Genomic DNA, 25,121 nt, shown 5'->3' with positions numbered 1-25,121 from the left:
ACAGAGATGAACAAGAAGCGCAAGGCCAATCGGGCCCTTGGCTCATTCAAACATGCCAACTGCTGCTTGTGTTTCGCAATTGGTGCACCCCAAATCACAGGACTGGCATCATAGTCAGTGTGAAGCCCACATCACATTTAAGAAATACAAGCAGTAGTCTGACTAAAATTAGGTATGAAAGCTTCTTTGTCTCAATAGTCAATACACAAGGCAGAAGGACAACCAAACCTTCAACCTTGGTCCTGAATGCGGCAGGGACACCATGCGTGAGATACCATACCAGCCTAAGACGACTCCCACACAACGAACTGCGCTAATGAAAGACCAACGTGTCCACACCCCATACACACTTGTCCCTGCATAAGCTACACCTGCAATGGAAGCCCTTGACACATTGGTTAAAAACAACCCATGCATCCAAGTGTTGCACACACATGCAACTCATTGCCCAGAGCTGTGGCATATCGTCCACCGAACTGTCACCGGTCTGAGGATTGCCGGTGCTAAGAGGCCAACAAACGCGATGGCAGGCATTCCAGGGCACATGCACAGCCCCTGTCATATGGAACTGTACTGTGCACAAATGCTGCATATGTGGGGATATGTACCAATGGCAGTGTTGCAAATCAGTTTCCGTCTGAGTTTTTGTCTTGCTTACGTCATCTGCTTCCAGCCCTGGTTCCACTGTCGATCATGCACATTCGAGTGGCCCATGGAGGTCTGCCTATCCATTGCAACATTAGCTGAATTGGATTATGATCTGCCAGTTCTCACCCTGTTGGCCCACAAACAGGAGCGTCACTGGGATACCTGTGCATGGGATGCACTGATCTTTGGTGTATGTGCTGGCAGTTGTGCATAGGAGATTGTCCAAGTCCTCATGGGCAGTGACCACATCGAGGCACTCCCCTATTGGTCTTTGTAGAGGATTGGTGAAATGGCGTGGACTAAGCACATCTTCCCGTACCAATTAATGGATTGGCTCTCCCTGGTGTTCCTGGAACTCGACAATGACATACTCTTGGAAGAGATTGCCCATGAAACTGCGCTCGTATTCATGGACAAGTAACTACGTTCCTGCAGCCACATCGGATTGTCACCCACAGGACAGGTCCCAATACCTTGTTGCATCTTGGGATATGCTCTCATATCCCACCACAACAGTTGACATGTCTGCCTTTGTCTGGACTCAGAATGCATGTGTGTGGAGCTACACTTGTGTACCCACACCTGTGCAAGGTGATGCAGTTCCATGGGCGGAGCAGCACAGCGTCGTTTGGCAACACTCCCAATTCGGACATACTGCTGGGGGGAGAGTACACACATGGCAATGTCGCACGACATGTGACCATGTCGGACCCTTTCACCTTATCACTGTCAGCAGAGCAGGCAGTCGGTTCAGTCCTGTGGTACAGCACTATGCAGATCCCATGGGCTGTGAATTGTGTCCCCTGACACGGTGCAATAAGCAGATGGCAAACATCACATGTCTCGTCCAGCAAGGCAAAGTGGGCTGAGAACGTTGCCATCCATAATGATTTGTGTACATTTTAGCCTCCCCATTTCTTGCACCTCGACATGTTCCCATGCTGTGTGTAAGTGTCTTAAACATTTCCCTGCTTGTTGTGGCCTTTGTGATGAGTATTGATTAGATTGACAACTCATGTGCCTCAATGAGCATTGTCCCTAAACATGGAGGAAATGACTGACACATGTACAATGGAAGTGAGTCCCTTTTGACAGCTCCACCTCTGTGAGCCAGACATTGTGTTTGGGATAGTTGCTGGCAGACCTGTGCACTTATGTGTCTTCAGCAATGTGAGTATGGTGTCCAACCTCTGGCCATGTGGAGCAATGTTAAGCATCAAAACAGACTGTGTCGACACAGATGTGTGTGACTAGGTATGCAAAGTGACATTCTGTTGTCACATGTGATGGAGGACACCACTTCTGGCATGAGACCTATTTTGTCATTCCTGCACACAGCCCTATTTAATACATGGACTTGTGCCTACATTGGGGGGTTGCAAGATTATTCATCATGTGCAATGAAGCCACAGCTATTTCACAACTTCACAGTCATCTAATAGGCCATGTGGCTCAGGGTAAAACATGCGTATTGATGTAATTTACCAGGGTGTATCTTCTAGTACAATCAATGTCCCTACACCCATTCATACTTTTACACTTGATTGAACATAGACATGACACTTTTATGTCATTTGGAATGGTTTATTCACATTCTGGTGAATGCTGGCACTGGAGCTGTACATGGCCATGCCAAGCCCACATTACATGGTAGCCAGTGGTGGGCCAACTAGAGTCCTTTGGGGATTGAAAAGTGAATTGGAAGAGGGAGACTGCAGTCCGCAGCAGGATTGCTGTGTAATTGCCAACAAGTGACGATATGGCAGTCCATGTCGGGGTCCAGGTGAATGTCGCAGAATTTTCCGGGGGTCAGTGGGAGGTGTTGTCCCAGGGCATGATGCATATGGCTGAACCAGGCAGGGACAGGCCATATGGTGGGGATGGATGATACTACCTCCTTCCTCACACAGTAATTACCATCCACATCTTACTCTTCTGATACTTCTTCTGTGTCTGGTCTGTCTGGTGTGTCTGGTGGTGTAATGGCTGCCTCAGTGTGTGCCAATGACACATCAGGGTGCGAAGGTGATAGGGCTGCATCACTGTGTGCTACTGACACATCAGGGGTCGGAGATGTGTGTGTCAAAGTTTCAGGAGCAGTTATCCCCCCGTTCCCCCAGCCTCTGGCTGTTACTCACTCTGTTGCTGTTGGTTCAGGTCATATAAATCTATGTCCAGACCCCCAACTTCTGCCACCGTCTCCACACTGGTCACTGTGGCCACCATTTCCTCCAGCTCATCCAGCTCTCTCTGTGATGCAGGACCCCCACCTCCAGTCGCCTATGCTGCCTTCCTGTTGACGGCGAGTTTCTGTGTGGTCTGGCTTTGCACATCATGCCAGCGCCTCTTGACCTCTTCTATTGACATCCTCAACACTCCGACTGCATTGACATTGTTGACGATGGTCCGCCATATTTCCATCTATGTTGCCAGTGCCACATTGGAGGTGACAAAAAGTTGTGTTCTGTCACCTCTGTGACGATGATCTGGTCTTCCTGCGGACTGAATCCCGTCTTCCTCTACCTGTTCTCCTTGCCCTTCGCCGAACACGGGGTTCCTGGCTGGTACTCTGTGGGACTTGTGGGGTTCGGATTGTCCTCTGCACTCGGACCTGGTGCATCCATGGTGCTACGCAGTTTGCTTCGGTTTTGGTGTATTTGTTTTTTGTTGCTTTTATAGTGCATTTTCCCACATGACGCGTGGGACTTGCAGGCCTGTCACTGGTTGTTGCTGATTTTTGTATCGCGATTTGCGGCATTACAACTTTTTGGGCGTTCGTGTTTCGCATTTTTTGTGCGTCGGTTGATTTTTACGCAGTCATTTGGCACATATGCCGCCGGGTTGGGAATTGGACGTTAAGGCGGTGTTATTTACCCGCGATAGACTACTATATGCAAAGTTGTGTTGAGCTAAATTTGCAATGTTTATCACACGATCTTGTGAATATGCCCCACGCTGTACATGTAGTAATCATGCACCCCTGATGCTGAACATCTAAATACACTAACCACCTACCCATATTGTGTCCACGCAAGGTCAATGTCCAACTACATTTGTTATCAGGGACCATTTATTAATGACTAAGCATGGGCGCAAAATCCGTTCCGCTCGCGGATTTTTCGGATTTTCGGTAAATCCGCAATCCGCGAACTCTCGCGGATGTGGCGAAAATACGCAAATCCGCGCGCGGCGGATTTTTTGCTTGTGTTCGCACTGCTCGCGAGCCGCGGCGCGGGCAGCAACAATCTCGCACTCGCGAAATTACAAAAATTACAATTGGGGAGGGGTGAAGGAAGTGACCCAGTCTCCAACTTCCTCTTCCTGTCCAGCAAGCTCCTCCCATTGCTTAGTCCATTTCCTGGCCACTTTGAATTCGATCTTGACTGGGAAGGATTACTTTTTGTGGATGCTGCTGGAGATTTGGCTTTGAGGCCTTTTGGATTACTTTTTGATTACAAATTTGATTTACAAGTAAGTTGATGTTGTTTGTTTGTGGTGATTTTTGTGTGTGTTTTTCAACTTTTTGGGGTGGGTTTGGGGGCTGGCTATGTGTGGGAGGCCATTTTGAGGCATGGTCCTGCAGGTCCTGGCCATGTGGATGGGGTCAATCGGCCATTTTGAAGTCAGGCAGTGTGTTTTGTGCCCTATGCCCACCCAGTCTGCTCTGATTGCTTTCATTATGCCCAGGGGGCCTCGAACTCCCGCGGATTACCCGAAAATCGGATTTTTAAAAAAAATGTTGCCTGTGTTCGCACTGCTCGCGTCCCGCGCAGCAATAATCTCGCACTCGCGAAATTGTAAAAATTACAATTCTGCACATGAATTGAAAACTACCAGGCTTAGTTATGGGTGCATGCATGATACAACTGTTTTCTTTAATTTTAACATTATTCTGGCCAGGGCATGGATGGCATTGGATTGTTGTGATTTTTGTGTGTTTTACGACTTTTTGGGGTGGTGTTGGGGGCTTGCTATGTGGGTGGGGCGAGTTTATTGCCTGGTCCCGTGTGGGTGGGGGTCTAGGGGCCATTTTTAAGCCAGTTTGTGTGCTTTGTGCCATAGGCCTGCACCCAGTGTGCTGTGATTTTATCATGCCCAGGGGGCCCAGAATCCGTCTGTTCGCGGATTTTGCTGGTTATTCGCCACGTTCGCGTCGTGAAGCAACAATCTTGCACTCGCGAAATTGCAAAAATTGCAATTTCGCACCAGAAAACCACCAGCAGGCAGCATAAACCTTCTGAAACTTGATGGATGGCATTGGATTGTGGTAATTTGATTGGTGTTGTGTTTTTTGACTTTTTGGAGTAGGGGTTGGAGGCTGGCTATGTTGGTGGGGGCCATTTTGAGGCATGGTCCTGGCCATGTGGATGGGGGTCAAGCGGCCATTTTGAAGGCAGGCAGTGAGCTTTGTGCCATAGGCCTGCACCCATTTTGCCTTGCTTTCACCCATTGTGCCCAGGGGGAGTCAGTGGCACATGAAACTATAACCCTCTGTGTGTGTGCTATCTTGGATCAATGTTAAATTCCTGTTTCCCAAAAATTTAGCAATTCTTAATTTTGAAATTTCCATATTGTGTGGTGTGCACGTGTGTATTCATAAATGCCTACTTGCAAACTATTTATTGAAGCGCTACATATGCAACATATATTTACTGATGTTCCTCTGTCTTCGTTTGCTTTTAGGTGCACAAAGTCAATAACTCCGCATCATCGTTGAGCATCAGTGCCAGGAAGAAGTCCTGCTGCGGCCTGCTGTTCCGACATCTGAAGAAGATTGCTCCAAAAAGAGGTGCCCGTAGCTCCTCTTGCAAGAAAGATGTCTCTACTAAGGAGAAGAAGAAGCAAGTGGCACCACTTACCAAGGAGACTGGTGGCTCGACCACTAAGTTTTTGTGGAAAAATCAAAAGTCCACCATGAGTGCTGCACAGGTAGCCTGTTTAGTGGTTGAATCACCAACGACCTGTGATGTTGGCTCATCGCAAGAAAGTAGCAGCACACCATCAACACAGGTTGTAACTCATCTCACTAGTACTATTCAACAACCAAAGCCACAACAACAACTGCATGGGCTACTAGTACAAGCACAAGTACATGCGCAAGGAGCTGTCCGAGAAGGAGCTGTCCGAGAAGGAGCTGTCCGAGAAGGAGCTGTCCGAGAAGGAGAAGGTCGAGAAGGAGCTGGTCGAGAAGGAGAAGGTCGAGAAGTAGCTGGTCGAGAAGGAGAAGGTCGAGAAGGTCGAGAAGGAGAAGGTCGAGAAAGAGAAGGCCGAGAAGTAGAAGGCCGAGAAGGAGAAGGCCGAGAAGGAGAAGGCCGAGAAGGAGAAGGCCGAGAAGGAGAGGTCCATGGAGAGTTGCAAGTAGAGGTCAGTGAAGAGGCCCATGTAGCGGCGCATGGAGCGGTGCAAGTGCCCACAATGGTTCTTCTTCCAGGAGTAGGGGCACAGGAGGAAATTGACTTTGGAGCCGGGGTATCATGTCAGGAAGACGAAGGCACTCCTCCTGATGATTCATTTTCTCCCAGCTCCCCAGCAAGGAAAAGATCAAGGAGTGTGTGTAGAAGTTCCTCTTCAAGCCCCGCTCCATCAGATGATCTGGATCTAGATTGGCAACCATCTCCGACGTCTGAGAGGGAGGCACACCACTCGCTGCGAAAGGTATCAAAAGTTAAAAGGAAGGGCCCCGGAAAGCTCATACTTATGGATCAGAACGCCGGACTTGATGAAGTGGTTCATTCTGATGTTGATGAACAGGATGACAGCAATGACCTAGTCATCACACACGTCATTCCAGCCACACCGGCCATGCAGCAGACAGACATTTATACCCTATCCCGACGTCATGCTGAGCGTGACCCTGGCGACGTGGCACTGGTAGCACCACCAACGCAGTCAAGTAGTACAACAAGTTCAACAAAACCTACAGCTCCCATATTTTCTCCCCAGAGGGGGACTCCATCCAGCTCGACTCCCTCAAGTAGGGTTGCTGCAATAATTGCACAACCCAGTAGATGTCTGCAAGGCTCATCCACCCCTGCTTCATCTGGCATTGGCAGTATCATCTCGTGCCGCAAAACCAGAAGTTTCCAGTCCCCAGTTTGGAACTTTTTTAGTGTCCAAGCAAAGTATGATAACATAGCCGTTTGTTGCATTTGTAAGACTAGAGTTAGCCGTGGTAAGACTGGTACCAACTATGGAACCGGAGGCCAGATAGGTCATCTTCAAAGAAGGCACGCTGTCGTATGGTTTGCGCACCTAGCAAACATCAAGGGAAAGCAATCCCAAAGGGCAAGTGGCCAAAATATCCCCATACTAGGTGTTTCATCTGAAGATGACGGGGAGGTAGAAGAAGCGTCAGACATTTGTCCGGTTGCACCCAGTACCCCTGGCAGCACCACACCCTCCGGAACACATAGGAGGCACACTGAGAGTCTGGGAGACACACCAATGCGGAAAATGTCAACACTGAGCACAAGTGGGTCGAAGAAGGCATCAGCATCATCCAGTAAATTTGTCCAGCGCACCATTTCAGCCATGTTCTCCTCAGATGCGCAATTTCAACGCAACCACCCAATTGTACGCCTGTATAACACTAAGCTGGCTAAAATGCTAGCGGTGGACCTTCTCCCTTTTTCGTTTGTCGAAAATGTGGGTTTTCTTGAACTCGTGGCAACACTGGCCCCTAAATGGAAGGTTCCTAGCCGGTTCTATTTTGCCAGGGTTGCTGTTCCAGCATTACATAAAGAGGTGCTTGAGTTGGTTGGGGCAGCTTTGCAGAAGAGTGCTGTTCACACTATACACCTGACAACAGACATGTGGACCAGTTGCCAAGCCCTTGATTACATGTGCATCACTGCACACTGGGTCTCTTTTTCAGGGGTTGCAAAACAGATAAATGCAGGTGGTGACTTGGCCGAGATTTTTAAGGGTGCTCGTAAACATGCAACATTAGCCATGTTTGGCATGGAGAAAAGTCATACTGCAGCCAACATTTTGGATGACTTTAACAAAAAGGTCTCGCAATGGCTGCCCCCAAGAAATTGCAAGGTTGGTTATGTTTCTACTGATAATGGCAGCAATGTAGTTAAGGCCATGGAGAACGGTTACTATTTCAGAGTGCAGTGTTTGGCGCACTGTATGAACCTTGTCGTGCAAAAGTTCTTGAAAAAAGACGACAAAATACTGACCATCTGCAGAAGAATATGCACACATTTCAACCATTCTTTTAAGGCCCGGAAGGAGCTGAGGCGCCAGCAAAATGTACGTAGAATGCCAGTAAAAGCACTTATCCAGGAGGTGGCAACACGTTGGAACTCAACCTTCTACATGCTTGAGCGTCTGCATGAGCTGTTTCCAGTAGTCAATGAGTATTTCTACAACCTGGGTGGTGATACGACAGAAATGATGCTAGCGGTGGAGCAATGGCAGCTAGTTAAAAGCCTGACAGACATGCTTCATCCTTTTGAAGTGTTCACGCGTGACGTCAGCAGGGAGGACTGTTCTTTGAGCAAAGCTATCCCATTGTTGCTGAAGCTCGAGCACCAAGTCAAGGTGGTGTCTTCAGAATTAAGAGATGCTGGAAAGAATGAAGCATATGAGTTGGCGCAGAGATTATTACAACGCCTAGTTAGCAATAAACGGCTTGTAAATATCAAGAAACAACAGCACTACATTTGTGCTACTATTCTGGATCCACGTTACAAAAAGCCATTGTTTGGCAAAGTAATAATTCCTTTTGAAACATCAGATGTTACAGAGTACAAAGGTTGGCTAGTTCAGTCAGCCATTCGTTTTGAAAGAGAGCGGAAGGAAACTGTAGAAGACAGTACTACTAGTGAATCAGCAGGCCATCAGGTGTCCCAAAAAAACACTTCTGCATCTGTGCCTGTGGCAGAAGTGAGTGACTTTTCCTCTGAGCCGTTAACCACACCAGCAACCGTATCATCTGCACCAGGCCCAGGCGATATGTCTGAAGCGGATTGGCTAAGTGAGCTAGGGTTTCCTTGTCCCAGAAAGGACACAGAAGTGCAAAGTACAGGAATCCGGGAGGACATTCTTTCAATGGTGCAGGCCTATCTGGATGACTCAACAGCGGTCAATATTACTGAGGACCCATTGGCGTATTGGCATGGGAAAAGAAACATATGGCGAGAGCTCACCAACCTGGCTATCAATTACTTGTCTTGCCCACTCGCAAGCGTGTCTTCAGAACGTGTTTTTAGTTCTGCTGGTGGCATTGTGACTTCCAAAAGGTCCCACCTCTTGCCCGCAAATGTGGAGCGGCTCACCATGATAAAGATGAACCAGCACTTCATACCACCAGATTACAAAGTACGAGAATGCACGCAGGAAGAAGACGAGGACACTGACCTACCTGAGGAAAGTTCTCCTCAGTTACCAGAAGTACTACCGACTCAATTTGCAGAGTTTGAGGACGAGCTCTGCTTCCCTGACAGCGAGTTCTGAAAATGAGTCAATGATCCATTAACTTTAATATTAGTCCTTATTCACTTTTATTCCTGTGTGTCTGTCTTTCTTTTTTTAGCAAGTGCTTCATCACATTCACAACAAAACTGTAATCACCCAATCAAACAACAAGCCCATCAACAGAACTGTCTTGATTTTGATGCCGCAGCATTCCTCAGGTTCACAACAGTTAGTTGACAAGAACTCAGTCCTGGTTGTCTATCCTCCTCCTCCAGACTCACCCTATCCATTTCCCGTAATGCTGATGCCTGGATTCTGCACAATGAAGAAACTTACGTTGACGAGTCCCCTAAAGAGGGACTGTCTGGAAGTAGTGAGTCCTCATTTAAATACATTTTGCTAAGTGTGACTTTTTTGCGTTTGGGTTAACGGGTCTTGGCTGGGCCATTGCTGGCAAGGTCTATTAAGGGATGAAATTGGTTAGGCATTTACTTTGGAAAACATTTGGCCTATTATACGTGAACGTTTAGGAGTTATTATTGCTCGCTTGCCTGTCTTAGGGGTGCTGTCTGTGGCGCTTCTAGAATTTTGGGGTCTGTGAGCACCGCTGCCATATTTCTAATGTTGATTGCTTTTGTTTTGCAGACAATCCACGCCGGGAAACTCCAGTTGGGGCCCTGCTGCAGAACGCTTTAGGACATGGTGAATTCCAGGTGGAGCCAGCCCTCAAACACAAATTACAGGTAAGATAAGCGTTTGGATGGGAGGTAGTATAATGGAGTATTAGGAGAGGTGAGAGAGTGACAGTGGTACTAGTAGTAAAGTCCTAGGACTCCTCAATTAACAAACTCTGTGACAGGCATTTACTTTGGAAAACATTTGGCCTATTACACGTGAACGTTTAGGCGTTATTATTGCTCGCTTGCCTGTCTTAGGGGTGCTGTCTGTGGGGCTTCTAGGATTTTGGGGTCTGTGAGCACCGCAGCCATATTTCTAATGTTGATTGCTTTTGTTTTGCAGAAAATCCACGCCGGGAAACTCCAGTTGGGGCCCTGCTGCAGAACACTTTAGGACACTGTGAATTCCAGGTGGAGCCAGCCCTCAAACACAAATTACAGGTAAGATAAGCGTTTGGATGGGAGGTAGTATAATGGAGTATTAGGAGAGGCGAGAGAGTGACAGTGGTACTAGTAGTAAAGTCCTAGGACTCCTCAATTAACAAACTCTGTGACAGGCATTTACTTTGGAAAACATTTGGCCAATTACACGTGAACCAACACGATGACAGTGTTCAGTAAAACGAACCTACTGCAAAACCACCACCCACCAGGCTCAAAAGTAGTAAAAAAAAAGATATGCTCAGATAAAGTTTGAAAAAGTATATTTTTATATCCCTAACAAAATAATCTCCCGCAAGACCCTCCCTAACCCCAACAAATAAATAGTCCCTCAAAAGTCCCCAAAAAACCCAACTCCCAATTCCCACCCCCCAAAAGTCTCTAAAATAGGGGCAAGGGACACTCTAGGGATGCATGGTGTTGTTAACTTTGGCCTCCAGGGCATCATGCCTTAGGGCCAGGGCATCGTATTGCTCCCGGAGGGTGGCGTGATCTAAACGGAGGCCCTCCACCAAATTTTGGTACTCTTTCCATTTCCGGACCTCCGCCTCCAGGTCCGACACTCTGCGGATTGCTCGGCGCAAGCGAGCCTTTACAGTACTGTGAGGTGCAGCCTTTGCTGCTCGGCGGTGGCGTCTGCCAGCATGGCTCCGTTTGGCTGGAGCACTGCGCTGACCGGCAGAACGTGGGGTCACGGAGGAGGATGCAGATGTCACGTTGGAAGTACTGGACTGCGTGTCGTCCCCCTCCAGTTCCACCAGCCGCCGATATTGGGCAACAGTTGCATCCAGCCTCCGTTGCCGGGCCAGTACAGCCTGCATACTCCTTGTTGGTTTTGTTTTAGTATGACCAACTATATGAAGAAAGAAAGACATAATCTGTAACCAATGCTCTTTACGAATATGATTAACACAAAATGATTCAGCAGGAAGTTGTGTCACAGTACAACTAGCAACTAGCCAGCGCAGTACAAAAGAAACTATTCAGGCCAATATCATGGGCGTCCGCAGGGATGGGCAAGAGAGGGCGCGATTGCCCCCCCCTGGATCGCAGGTCCATCCAGTGCTGGCCCAGTGACAAATTACAATATGGTAATTACAGCAGGCTGGGACCGACAGACAGATAGAGGCAGAGACAGAGAGAGAGGAAGACAGAAGGAGAGAGAGAGAGAGAGGGAGGGAGCCAGAGGGTGACAGAGGGAGGATGAGGGAGGGAGACAGAGAGAGAGGGAGGGGGAGAGAGAAAGAAAGATGTGTGTAATGTGTATGCCAGGTCTGGTGGCTCAGTGGACGAAGGCATCCGCTGCAGGGGCATGATTTCAATTTCATGGTCATATTTTTTTTTGTTGCTCTAGATCCACCCCCCTCCCCCACTGACCCTGCCCCCTTCGGTGCGGCCCTTGGCCACAAACCACACTATCAATCATGTCAGGAGTAGGACTCAGGAGATGGTGATGATGTTGCACCCCCCCCTGGAAACATTTCATAGTATGTTCGTAGTTCATCCAGTGACCGTCTACTCTCTGTAGATACACATCATATGCTATCTAAGAGTCAGATAGTACCATGATCCAGCTTACCTGTACCCGCCACCACCACTGTCTCCTTCCTCACAGTCTGTACTTCTTGGTCCTCTTGCGCCGCCTCCTCCCCAGAGTGATCCTCGGACTCGGAGTCGATCACTATTACCACATCCGAGCTGGCCCCGCCACCAGATGTTCCACCTACAAAGTAGATTTAAGAATGTTAGATTACACCACTCACTAGTATTTGGTCTATGAATGAAGAATGTGAAAACAACAGAAAAAGTAATTGACTGTCTACTCTAGTCTAAAGAAAAAATGTCCCTCCTTCCAGGGAAGGCTGTTGTCTTGCTGCATTTTTTTGTCATAATTGATGAATGCTTGATTAATTTTAACACACATCATTTTTCTCTGAACAGACAGAAACTGGACTTCTAAGGACAAGAGCAACATCAACTTCAAACCAGGTGAAAGCTTGGCTCGACCACAAGAAATGTGTTCCATTACTCATCAACTCAGCACCAAGCACTTTTCCATTTCCAACTAACTTTATTTTAATATATGTGTTTACTTTAACTTTTAATAAAGCTTTTAAACTTGAATAGACTCTGTGGTTTTTGGTCCTCCAGACTAGAGTGACTGAGCGAAAGGTTTTGCAATTTTTGCAAGGAGGAGTCTGTGCCGCTGACACTACCAGGTTTATACAGTGTGCCAAACACGCCACTCTGAAATATTATTACTCTAGTCTTTGGTGTCCATAGTTAGGTTTGTGGAGAATTGTCCCTGCAACAGTAGTATTATTGATTTTACTCCTATCTAAACACTATTTTGAAAAAATTAAATTAGGAACGCTTGGACAACAATAGGTCCTCTATATTTAAATGAAAACTTACTGGGGCCAGCAAAGGAGCACTCGCCGCCCTGGCCTGCATCCTCCTCCTTTGGAACCACTGCATCCGCTTTTTCTGTCCGCTTGCCCCTGGGCGGACCTGATGTACAACATGAAAGAATGAACAGAAAACATTGATGATTGCTGCTTGTCGATGTCCTTGTCAACCAAATCAAACATTTAAAAAGAACAAGAACCAACTATTTCAGCCAAAAAGAGGTCTACAAAGGAAGGACTGCACCTGAGCCTCTACTCTAGGGGCAGATTTACAAGCCCCTTGCAGCTCTTTTGCTCCGTTCTTGCGTCACTTTTGTGACGCAGTGCCACAACAAGAGAGGCGCCATGGTGTGGCGTATATTAACAACGTGACGCATATGGGAGATGCATCCCATTCGAAAGCCCTGCGCCATAAGGGAGCGTTCCAGCGCAAGGGAGGGCGTTCCTGCGCAGGAACGCATGCTAAAAGTGGCTATGGGGAATATATAAAATTTCAATCAGTCATTTAGGACAATGATGCGTCACTGAAACCCTGCGCCTGCATGAAGCAGACTTATGGCTTGACGCAGCATTGCTGGAGCTGCGCCATCGTTGCAACGCAACTCCATCAATGAGCCGCCTTTACGGCACCGATGCGTAACGCTTCGGTGACGTTTTGGGACCATGGTGTGCCGCATTGTAAATACGGCGCACCATGGGTGGTGCTGGCGTGCCACACACTTTGCAGGGATGCGCAGGTAATTGCTAATCTGACACTTAGGGGCATACTTACGAGTTCTGAGCTGGACACCTCCAGATGTGCACCAGAACAAATGCGTAACGCAAAACTAACCTTGCGTCACGGCAGATGCGCCGCAATTACAATGCGGCAAACCCTGGCGCAAGGGTAGGCAGATGCGTGACGCATCTCGTGACGAAAGAGGGGCGCATCTCTAGAGTCGCGTCGCAGGCGCGATGCAACTATAGCAATGCTCAGGGCTGCCCAATACTCAACATACCGCATCAGTCCTTACGCCTGCTTCAAGCAAGCAGGCATAAAGAATTGACGTAGCAGCGTCGCGGAAGTGCCTGCGTTAAATCTTGTAGATTTCACGCAGGCACTTTTGCGAGGCGCACAGCTGCCTGACCGCCACCCCCCACTCCCCCCCCTTGCGTGGGAACGCACCCATTGTGGCGCAGGCCCAGGCCTTAACGTGGCGCATCTCCTTAGATGCATCTCATTGTACATGACTCGCATGGATTCGCCACGTTTACGTCGCTGTGCGTCAGGTAAGGCAGCGTAAACGTGGCGCAAGGGGCTTGTAAATCTGCCCCTTTGTGTCTAGCATTACGCAGTTCTGTAAAGTACACTCATACATTACTCAGCCCAATTAAATGAGCACAAAATAGAAAACAAATAAGCAGTGGCACCGCCACAGAGAAGGAGAACAGTGCACCTGAAATGCACAGAAGATTTTGAAATATTAATTTACCTCTCCTATCAATGTAATCAGCAGCATTATTGCTGTTTGTAAAAAAGTTAAAGCAAACATTTGCAATATAACACAGTCACACAGAGCAGGAGAAAAAACAGAGTAGTGAGTGATGAAAAAATTGCTACTACTACTCACCAAGCCCGGGGACCTCCACTCCCAGCAGGTCTAGCAGGTCGCGCTCCCGGTCCAGGATATCGGTCTAGCGGTGGGTCACTTGATTGTAGGTGCGCTGGACCCCCGTGATGTCAAAAAGGGCCCGGCACACCTGCTCCCACCGCTTCCGTCGCTCCTGGCTGTTGGTATAACCAGCAGCGATCCTGCCGCCTGCCGCGATGGTCCTGGGGAGACGGCGCTGCACATAAAAAACGAGTGAGCTCACCTCCTCAGGGCTGAAGATCTCCCTGGGCACCACCATTTCCGCCCTCAAACGGCCACACGGGAGCCGGGCACGGGCTGCGGTGCCCGTCTTGGGCAGCTTGACAGCTGTCTTCACCATGTTCTGGGCAGGTGTTAGCAGTAAGGAGACAAAATGAAAAAGAATAAGAGTAGGGAAGAAGGAAATAAAAGTTTTAAAAAGTAGTTGAAAAGTAAACAAAAGTAGCCTAAAACACAAAAATATAGACCTAGAAAAATAGAGGGATAGAAAAAAAGTTAAATAGATCAAAAAAATATTAAAACAAGCAAAGGATGGCAGAGATATACAGAGGCTAGAAACACCATGCCCAGACACATAGGAATGAATGAAAAACAAGATGGCGGCCCGAACACGTGCGTGTAAGTAAGTTTGCACGCGATTTCTCTCGCGAACTCGTGCGAACTTGCATTCGCAAGGCGCTCATTGCGCGAGATTACACATAGCGGGCGGAAACGGAAATACGTCACGCAAACAAAATGGCGGCGCCCATACTCAACCTTGGGGTAACTCGCACGAGTTCGCGGCTTCCACGGTCGATTTCGCACGACGCCGCGCCTCGCGAATAGGGTGAAATTACCGAAAAACGAGTTTTGCAAAAGCAAAACCAACGAGCAGGTGCAAAAGTTCGAGCTCATCATTTGTAACCATTTACCTGTAGTGCTTCCTGAAGGGGCCCTCCAGAATCCGGTTGCCTACTTGCAACTATTGTGTGACCCTGCTCTGACAGTCACAGAATAGTTACAAGTATGCCATTGCATCCTGTTATTGCAACAAAAAGGAAAGGGAGCAGACAAGCAGGTGCCATCCTTCATTAATGTCAGTTGGGGCAGGGCAGGTGTTGTTGTTTGCAAAACTTAAAGCACTTAGCAGGTGTGCTTGGCTTTGCCACAATAATGTACACTCACTGGTCAATCAGAGGGTGCTGTGATGACACCGAGGGTGGCATGGGTGTGCCAGCCAGAGGGTGGCATGGGTGAACCAGAGTGCCAGTGTTGACAGAGGATGGCAGTGCTTTGCTTTGCCCCAATAATGTACACTGGTGAACCAGAGGGTGCTGTGATGACACAGAGGGTGACATGGGTGAGCCAGAGGGTGGCATGGGTGACCAAAGAGAGTGCCAGTGGTGACAGAGGGTGGCAGTGATGAAGAAAGCCTTGCAAACAGTCTGGGCACGTAGAAACAACAAGTTCGCAAAACTGGCGACCCGACAAGTAAGTTCGCAATTTGCGAAATTGTACAAAACCCTCGCGAACTTGCAGAAACCCGTGTGAACACACACCCCAAAAAAAAATCCGCAAATCCGCGAGAATTCGCGGATTTTGCGTATTGTCGCAATCCGCAAATACGCAAATCCGCAAATTCGCTGATTGCGAATCCGCAAAATCCGCCCATGCTTATTAATGACTCTACAGACAGGGCCTACATTCTTTTCCAAACAATGATCGCTGGATGTACTTTTATTGCTCCCAAAACTGTCTGAAAATACTCAGTTTGATTGTAGATTGAGACAGTTCACAGACCCGTTTCTATAAGCTGTACTCCTGGCCGCAGTGTTTAATTAAACCAACTGTTCCTGTTTTGAAAAACGCTTCTTTTCTTTTGTTTTTTCTAGGTAAATTCATATTTGAGCAACATTTTGTCGAGTCAGATACGAAAGATTCTTACCTTAAGCCTGACTGCTACTGAAGGAAAGGGACTCCGCTCGGACGGATTCACATCTGCACAGCAAGAAAGGTGAGCAGGCGCCATAATTGATTGAAAGTTCTGCTGAATCTGTGGGGTGGAGGTCTGTTCTGAAGCCGCTGTCATAGGGTAAGTGACCTCATCTGATCCTTAGCCCCCAGTTTTTGGTATACGGCAAACTAGGAAGAAGCACAAAAATATGACCTGAGTGCCCTGTCACTGACAGAAATTTGGCATGGTACCTATTTTATGTGCCCAAACTGAATATTCACAAGTTGGCCTCGGAGGTGTACTGCAGAGGTCACCTTGTTTCAATAGTCAGCATGCTGGGAAGGTTGAATTGGTTGTCTCTTGGACCGGTTGGGGTTACAGAGATGGTACGAATGGGTGCCGGGTGTGATATAGGGCCAACACCTCAATCTTATTTATTTGTATAACAGGGTTTTCTTGGTGCTGCCAGATTTTTAACACTGTCAGCATTCTGAAAGAAGTGAGAGGTTTTGCACGCTTGGACCACTGGGCTTGACACACATGATACGCATGACCCAGGGTAAATATAGGGTGTAACTCGGACATCAGGGAAAATTTGGATCTTGGAGATTAGGCGTAGCTTGTGTTTGGCCAAGGAGGTCCAGTGGTTGTCAAGTTGTTCCTCTTTACCGCATACATATTTGTTCTCTTTGTCCTGTAACTGATATTGACAGACTATTGTACTCACTTAGTTCTCTGTACTGCGCAGAGCCTGCCCTGGTCATCGAGTAAAATGTGAGTGGGCTAAGGTCTTTATTTTTTAACAAATCAGCATTTTTTTTGCTGTCATGTATTTCTATTTATCTTCATTATGGTTTTATTATTCATTCATTCTTGATGTTGTGATGCTCATTAATTATTGCAACCATATTTTTGTGTTTGATGTTGTGTGTTGGCAATGATTCAATGTGCAAATGAAAGTGTTGCTATTTCTCACAATTGTTATTCCATATCTAAGTTGAGTCTGCTGTTTTGCTGATAAAATTCACATTGTTGCAACTAACAATTGCACTTTCTTTCAAGTTGTGACCCTTCATATGCATAGTTATTTGCATTTCTGAAATGTTTGTTCTGATGCATCTTTACATATCATTGAGCTCATAGTAAAATAGTTGTAGTCAGTAATACCCGTACATTGCTTTCCCCATGACCAGAGTAGAACCTGATATTAGCTAATCCTGAGAAACTAAGGTGTGTCAATGCCTTACAAAACTCCCAACTTATCATGTCACTGCAAAAGCACATGCAAACTAGGTTGCCCACACAGATTAAAAAATGTAGCAAGTATTACTGTAAATGGCATGCACACACTAAGGCACATGTGTTTCCCTGGCCAGAATGGAAAACCTTCAACACTAACATAATCAAACACACATTAGTGCCAAATACGTAGGGCACAAGAAGACCAGAAGAGAGGCACTATTAGAACTGTGGGTCAACCACAAGGGGAACCCATAATGATAATCCTATCCCAGGACCAGCAAGTAAGGCATCCAGGAATTAAGGATGGGGGTGAGGAAAGGGGTTTCAGTCCTCTGGGATATTATGACAAGGGGGGGAACAGCATGGTATGCTCAGGCAGCTGAAGGGACAACAGAAAGCGAGTTTGCGAGAAAATTCCTACAAAGACAAACAGAACATAGCACAGAACGAAGGAGGCAACCTAGGTGGGAGTTAGAGGAGAGATGTGAATTAAAGATGGTGAGAGAACGAGTTCTCTCTCTAGAAGCACAATGAGAGAACAGAGCAGAGCGCCCGCCACCAGAGGAGAACAGGGGAAGATACAGAGCACTGCTTGGAAAAGAGTCTGCAGTGGAACTAGAGGGGAGGCTTCAGTCTGAGACCCAAACCTCACCAGATCATCAGCATAGGAGAGGCGTCGACCATGTAATAAGAGATCTAGGTAGCCTATGGCAGACTCAATAAGGATGCAGGAAAAGCAACATGGCATATTTGCATGGGCACAGAGAGCAGCGTTGAAGATGACTTAGCGAAAGGCAATGTCAAAGGTCTGCTAAGCTGTCTCATCAGAGAGTAAACTTATGTAGTGTTCACGCAAGCCCGCATCCCAGTAGTCATGCTGACAAACGCCGAGCATGACAGGCCCATATTCAATTCTTACATACAGCAAATATGGATGGCACTGAGGTAAATATTTCCAGACTGCCCAAAAGTATGAGACTTGATGGCAGAAATTCTGAAGTCTAGGGAGACCAAAACTGACTTTCTAGACAGAATGAGGGTACGCTGGGGAGAAGAGAAAGAACATCCATGGACTGATATGGGCCCCCAGGTCGCATCTTCTATACCATCCTCAAAAAGAGGTTACCCAACAAAATACCAAAGTGGATTGGACAGCGCAATAGAGTTAGAAATGAAACCTTGGTATATTGCATATTGCATTATTACAGAAAGAAACAGGAAAAAGACAAAGAAAAGCAGGAGCAAGCCCATGGTGACATCGCCAAGCTGGTTCAACATAAATTGGAAAAAAATGCCTCTGAGATGGCCGCATTAACCGCAAGTGTGCTGATGGCACCAATCTTAAAAGGGGCTCGACTGCAAAACCCCCAGATGATTTCAACCCACTTACAATGACAGAGCTCGAGGAGGATGGCAGGGGCCACACCTGACAATATATATTAATTCCAAAGAATGAGCCACATGGCCAACTGATGCTGCCTGTAAGCCTACCACAAACAAAGACTGATGAGCCTAGGCCAGCAACTTCAAAATCCCCATCCGCAAAACCAAGCCCAGGGTTACCCGATTGCACCTTGCACTCACAGAGATCCGACAACCATTGTGCCACTGCAGATGGGATCAAGTAGTTGGTCAAACATGTGTAAACATGTGTAAACAGCTGCAACAGACGGGGAACTGAGCCCAACAAGAATGAGGGTTGCAACGACGACAGGGAGGGTTGACTGTCTAGGGAGGTAATGCCTTTATGCAAACACAGGGTATGCTCAGACGTGAGTCCCTTGCTCACTTGGCCACTGGATTCAAGATAGCCTGGCTGATGAGGATTATGAATCCGAAACCGGTCCCAGGATGCTTGTTTCTGGTCCATGGAAGACATGGCTTGGCAGTTTGGGCTGGACTGTTCCCATGAGGCACAGGGTCAGACTGACTTGCATATAGCCATGTCTGAAATGGGGTGGCTGAGTGGGCTAAAGAATGGTGATGGATTAAACCCAGATCAGTTGACTGGGGGTGAGTGTTTGATTTGCTCAAACGCTCCGTCCATCATCCCCTTTTGTATCGCTTTGTTCGCCCTAAGTGTGGCAGGGTATGCTCAGACGTGAGTCCCTTGCTCACTTGGCCACTGGATTCAAGATAGCCTGGCTGATGAGGATTATGAATCCGAAACCGGTCCCAGGATGCTTGTTTCCGGTCCATGGAAGACATGGGTTGGCAGTTCGGGCTGGACTGTTCCCATGAGGCACAGGGTCAGACTGATTTGCATATAGCCATGTCTGAAATGGGGTGGCTGAGTGGGCTAAAGAATGGTGATGGATTAAACCCAGATCAGTTGACTGGGGGTGAGTGTTTGATTTGCTCAAACGCTCCGTCCATCATCCCCTTTTGTATCGCTTTGTTCGCCCTAAGTGTGGCAGGGTATGCTCAGACGTGAGTCCCTTGCTCACTTGGCCACTGGATTCAAGATAGCCTGGCTGATGAGGATTATGAATCCGAAACCGGTCCCAGGATGCTTGTTTCCGGTCCATGGAAGACATGGCTTGGCAGTTCGGGCTGGACTGTTCCCATGAGACACAGGGTCAGACTGATTTGCATATAGCCATGTCTGAAATGGGGTGGCTGAGTGGCCTAAAGAATGGTGATGGATTAAACCCAGATCAGTTGACTGGGGGTGAGTGTTTGATTTGCTCAAACGCTCTGTCCATCATCCCCTTTTGTATCGCTTTGTTCGCCCTAAGTGTGGCAGGGTATGCTCAGACTTGAGTCCCTTGCTCACTTGGCCACTGGATTCAAGATAGCCTGGCTGATGAGGATTATGAATCCGAAACCGGTCCCAGGATGCTTGTTTCCGGTCCATGGAAGACATGGCTTGGCATTTGGGGCTGGACTGTTCCCATGAGGCACAGGGTCAGACTGATTTGCATATAGCCATGTCTGAAATGGGATGGCTGAGTGGGCTAAAGAATGGTGATGGATCAAACCCAGATCAGTTGACTGGGGGTGAGTGTTTGATTTGCTCAAACGCTCCGTCCATCATCCCCTTTTGTATCGCTTTGTTCGCCCTGAGTGTGGCAGGGTATGCTCAGACGTGAGTCCCTTGCTCACTTGGCCACTGGATTCAAGATAGCCTGGCTGATGAGGATTATGAATCCGAAACCGGTCCCAGGATGCTTGTTTCCGGTCCATGGAAGACATGGCGACATGGCTTGGCAGTTCGGGCTGGACTGTTCCCATGAGGCACAGGGTCAGACTGATTTGCATATAGCCATGTCTGAAATGGGGTGGCTGAGTGGGCTAAAGAATGGTGATGGATTAAACCCAGATCAGTTGACTGGGGGTGAGTGTTTGATTTGCTCAAACGCTCCGTCCATCATCCCCTTTTGTATCGCTTTGTTCGCCCTAAGTACGGCAAGGTATGCTCAGACGTGAGTCCCTTCCTCACTTGGCCACTGGATTCAAGATAGCCTGGCTGATGAGGATTATGAATCCGAAACCGGTCCCAGGATGCTCGTTTCCGGTCCATGGAAGACATGGCTTGGCAGTTCGGGCTGGACTGTTCCCATGAGACAAAGGGTCAGACTGATTTGCATATAGCCATGTCTGAAATGGGGTGGCTGAGTGGGCTAAAGAATGGTGATAGATTAAACCCAGATCAGTTGACTGGGGGTGAGTGTTTGATTTGCTCAAACGCTCCGTCCATCATCCCCTTTTGTATCGCTTTGTCCGCCCTAAGTGTGGCAGGGTATGCTCAGACGTGAGTCCCTTGCTCAAGTGGCCACTGGATTCAAGATAGCCTGGCTGATGAGGATTATGAATCGGAAACCGGTCCCAGGATGCTTGTTTCCGGTCCATGGAAGACAAGGCTTGGCAGTTCGGGCTGGACTGTTCCCATGAGGCACAGGGTCAGACTGATTTGCATATAGCCATGTCTGAAATGGGGTGGCTGAGTGGGCTAAAGAATGGTGATGGATTAAACCCAGATCAGTTGACTGGGGTGAGTGTTTGATTTGCTCAAATGCTCCGTCCATCATCCCTTTTGTATCGCTTTGTCGCCCTAAGTGTGGCAGGGTATGCTCAGACGTGAGTCCCTTGCTCACTTGGCCACTGGATTCAAGATAGCCTGGCTGATGCGGATTATGAATCCGAAACCGGTCCCAGGATGCTTGTTTCCGGTCCATGGAAGACATGGCTTGGCAGTTCGGGCTGGACTGATCCCATGAGGCACAGGGTCAGACTGATTCGCATATAGCCATGTCTGAAATGGGGTGGCTGAGTGGGCTAAAGAATGGTGATGGATTAAACCCAGATCAGTTGACTGGGGGTGAGTGTTTGATTTGCTCAAACGCTCCGTCCATCATCCCCTTTTGTATCGCTTTGTTCGCCCTAAGTGTGGCAGGGTATGCTCAGAAGTGAGTCCCTTGCTCACTTGGCCACTGGATTCAAGAAAGCCTGGCTGATGAGGATTATGAATCCGAAACCGGTCCCAGGATGCTTGTTTCCGGTCCATGGAAGACATGGCTTGGCAGTTCGGGCTGGACTGTTCCCATGAGGCACAGGGTCAGACTGATTTGCATATAGCCATGTCTGAAATGGGGTGGCTGAGTGGCCTAAAGAATGGTGATGGATTAAACCCAGATCAGTTGACTGGGGGTGAGTGTTTGATTTGCTCAAACGCTCCGTCCATCATCCCTTTTGTATCGCTTTGTTCGCCCTAAGTGTGGCAGGGTATGCTCAGACGTGAGTCCCTTGCTCACTTGGCCACTGGATTCAAGATAGCCTGGCTGATGCGGATTATGAATCCGAAACCGGTCCCAGGATGCTTGTTTCCGGTCCATGGAAGACATGGCTTGGCAGTTTGGGCTGGACTGTTCCCATGAGGCACAGGGTCAGACTGACTTGCATATAGCCATGTCTGAAATGGGGTGGCTGAGTGGGCTAAAGAATGGTGATGGATTAAACCCAGATCAGTTGACTGGGGGTGAGTGTTTGATTTGCTCAAACGCTCCGTCCATCATCCCCTTTTGTATCGCTTTGTTCGCCCTAAGTGTGGCAGGGTATGCTCAGACGTGAGTCCCTTGCTCACTTGGCCACTGGATTCAAGATAGCCTGGCTGATGAGGATTATGAATCCGAAACCGGTCCCAGGATGCTTGTTTCCGGTCCATGGAAGACATGGCTTGGCAGTTCGGGCTGGACTGTTCCCATGAGACACAGGGTCAGACTGATTTGCATATAGCCATGTCTGAAATGGGGTGGCTGAGTGGCCTAAAGAATGGTGATGGATTAAACCCAGATCAGTTGACTGGGGGTGAGTGTTTGATTTGCTCAAACGCTCTGTCCATCATCCCCTTTTGTATCGCTTTGTTCGCCCTAAGTGTGGCAGGGTATGCTCAGACTTGAGTCCCTTGCTCACTTGGCCACTGGATTCAAGATAGCCTGGCTGATGAGGATTATGAATCCGAAACCGGTCCCAGGATGCTTGTTTCCGGTCCATGGAAGACATGGCTTGGCATTTGGGGCTGGACTGTTCCCATGAGGCACAGGGTCAGACTGATTTGCATATAGCCATGTCTGAAATGGGATGGCTGAGTGGGCTAAAGAATGGTGATGGATCAAACCCAGATCAGTTGACTGGGGGTGAGTGTTTGATTTGCTCAAACGCTCCGTCCATCATCCCCTTTTGTATCGCTTTGTTCGCCCTGAGTGTGGCAGGGTATGCTCAGACGTGAGTCCCTTGCTCACTTGGCCACTGGATTCAAGATAGCCTGGCTGATGAGGATTATGAATCCGAAACCGGTCCCAGGATGCTTGTTTCCGGTCCATGGAAGACATGGCGACATGGATTGGCAGTTCGGGCTGGACTGTTCCCATGAGGCACAGGGTCAGACTGATTTGCATATAGCCATGTCTGAAATGGGGTGGCTGAGTGGGCTAAAGAATGGTGATGGATTAAACCCAGATCAGTTGACTGGGGGTGAGTGTTTGATTTGCTCAAACGCTCCGTCCATCATCCCCTTTTGTATCGCTTTTTTCGCCCTAAGTACGGCAAGGTATGCTCAGACGTGAGTCCCTTCCTCACTTGGCCACTGGATTCAAGATAGCCTGGCTGATGAGGATTATGAATCCAAAACCGGTCCCAGGATGCTCGTTTCCGGTCCATGGAAGACATGGCTTGGCAGTTCGGGCTGGACTGTTCCCATGAGACAAAGGGTCAGACTGATTTGCATATAGCCATGTCTGAAATGGGGTGGCTGAGTGGGCTAAAGAATGGTGATAGATTAAACCCAGATCAGTTGACTGGGGGTGAGTGTTTGATTTGCTCAAACGCTCCGTCCATCATCCCCTTTTGTATCGCTTTGTCCGCCCTAAGTGTGGCAGGGTATGCTCAGACGTGAGTCCCTTGCTCACTTGGCCACTGGATTCAAGATAGCCTGGCTGATGAGGATTATGAATCGGAAACCGGTCCCAGGATGCTTGTTTCCGGTCCATGGAAGACAAGGCTTGGCAGTTCGGGCTGGACTGTTCCCATGAGGCACAGGGTCAGACTGATTTGCATATAGCCATGTCTGAAATGGGGTGGCTGAGTGGGCTAAAGAATGGTGATGGATTAAACCCAGATCAGTTGACTGGGGTGAGTGTTTGATTTGCTCAAATGCTCCGTCCATCATCCCTTTTGTATCGCTTTGTTCGCCCTAAGTGTGGCAGGGTATGCTCAGACGTGAGTCCCTTGCTCACTTGGCCACTGGATTCAAGATAGCCTGGCTGATGCGGATTATGAATCCGAAACCGGTCCCAGGATGCTTGTTTCCGGTCCATGGAAGACATGGCTTGGCAGTTCGGGCTGGACTGATCCCATGAGGCACAGGGTCAGACTGATTCGCATATAGCCATGTCTGAAATGGGGTGGCTGAGTGGGCTAAAGAATGGTGATGGATTAAACCCAGATCAGTTGACTGGGGGTGAGTGTTTGATTTGCTCAAACGCTCCGTCCATCATCCCCTTTTGTATCGCTTTGTTCGCCCTAAGTGTGGCAGGGTATGCTCAGAAGTGAGTCCCTTGCTCACTTGGCCACTGGATTCAAAAAAGCCTGGCTGATGAGGATTATGAATCCGAAACCGGTCCCAGGATGCTTGTTTCCGATCCATGGAAGACATGGCTTGGCAGTTCGGGCTGGACTGTTCCCATGAGGCACAGGGTCAGACTGATTTGCATATAGCCATGTCTGAAATGGGGTGGCTGAGTGGCCTAAAGAATGGTGATGGATTAAACCCAGATCAGTTGACTGGGGGTGAGTGTTTGATTTGCTCAAACACTCCGTCCATCATCCCCTTTTGTATCGCTTTGTTCGCCCTAAGTGTGGCAGGGTATGCTCAGACGTGAGTCCCTTGCTCACTTGGCCACTGGATTCAAGATAGCCTGGCTGATGAGGATTATGAATCCGAAACCGGTCCCAGGATGCTTGTTTCCGGTCCATGGAAGACATGGGTTGGCAGTTCGGGCTGGACTGTTCCCATGAGGCACAGGGTCAGACTGATTTGCATATAGCCATGTCTGAAATGGGGTGGCTGAGTGGGCTAAAGAATGGTGATGGATTAAACCCAGATCAGTTGACTGGGGGTGAGTGTTTGATTTGCTGAAACGCTCCGTCCATCATCCCCTTTTGTATCGCTTTGTTCGCCCTAAGTGTGGCAGGGTATGCTCAGACGTGAGTCCCTTGC

The sequence above is a fragment of the Lissotriton helveticus genome, chromosome 2_1 (assembly GCF_964261635.1).
Source record: "Lissotriton helveticus chromosome 2_1, aLisHel1.1, whole genome shotgun sequence".
In the NCBI taxonomy this organism is placed as follows: Eukaryota; Metazoa; Chordata; class Amphibia; order Caudata; family Salamandridae; genus Lissotriton; species Lissotriton helveticus.
This window is presented reverse-complemented; position numbering follows the sequence as displayed.